Raw genomic sequence first — 1,166 nt, forward strand, 5'->3', positions numbered from 1 at the left:
GGACCACTGAGCGGGGAGCAAAAATGATGCGAAATAATCAGAGTAGAGCATGGGTAGTGTAACATAAACGACAGATACTGCAATATTTTCTACGCGGAGAAGATTTGAGGGTCGGGGTTTTTGTTCATCTCTTTTTTTAGTTTTAATACAATATATAGAGTATTTTGCTTGGCCGGAAAACGCCATCCCCGAGGAACTTTCTTCTCTTCTTTGCTATTTAGTCACATACAATGATACAAATCATTGTACTATGTACAAATTCATCAAACACATTGTATTTTTATATAAATACAATTTTTTGCATGTATTTATGTATTTCAAAAGTTTGTATTTTTTTAATACAACTGAATACACTTGTATTCATACATATTGTACATACAGTATGCACGAATACATGATATAAACATTGAAATATACTGAATAGAAATATTGAAATTGAACAAAATATAAACAGTGAATATATTTAATGTTAAAATACAATGAAATACAGTAAAACTGTAACGACCCAACCGGTCGTTTTGAGCATTTGCACTTTGCTCGATAGTTTGAGGGCATGAGTAGCTCTGTATGATGTATTATGAGTTGTGTGAACCGTCGATTTTGATTTTAAGGTTATTTAGAATCGATTTGGAAAAATGAATTTCATTATTGAAGCTTTAAGTTGGAAGAGTTAACCAAGTTTGACTTTTGTGTATTTGACCTTGGATTGGAGTTTTGAAGGTTCTATTAGGCCCGGATGGTAATTTTGGACTAGGGCGTATGCCTGGATTTGCGTTTGGGTGTTTCTAGAATGTTTCAGCTCAAATTGGCGAATGTTGGAAATTCGAAGGTTTGAAAAGTTTATAAGTTTGACCAGGAGTTGACTTTGAGGATATCAGATTCGGATTGTGGTTCTGGGAATTGGAATAGCTTTGTATGTTATTTGGTACTTGTGTGAAAAATTTGAGATTATTCCGAGTTGATTTGATATGTTTCGGCACGAGTTTTGGAAGTTGAAAAGTTCAAAGTTCATTAAGTTCAATTTGAGGTGTGATTCATCATTTCGATATTGTTCTGTGTGATTTGAGGCCTCGAGTAGGTCCGTGTTCTGTTTCGGGACTTGTTGGTATGTTCGGATGGGGGCCCGAGGGGTTCGGGCGTGTTTCGGATTAATTTCAGGCCATATT

Source organism: Nicotiana attenuata, unplaced genomic scaffold (assembly GCF_001879085.1).
Source record: "Nicotiana attenuata strain UT unplaced genomic scaffold, NIATTr2, whole genome shotgun sequence".
Lineage (NCBI taxonomy): Eukaryota > Viridiplantae > Streptophyta > Magnoliopsida > Solanales > Solanaceae > Nicotiana > Nicotiana attenuata.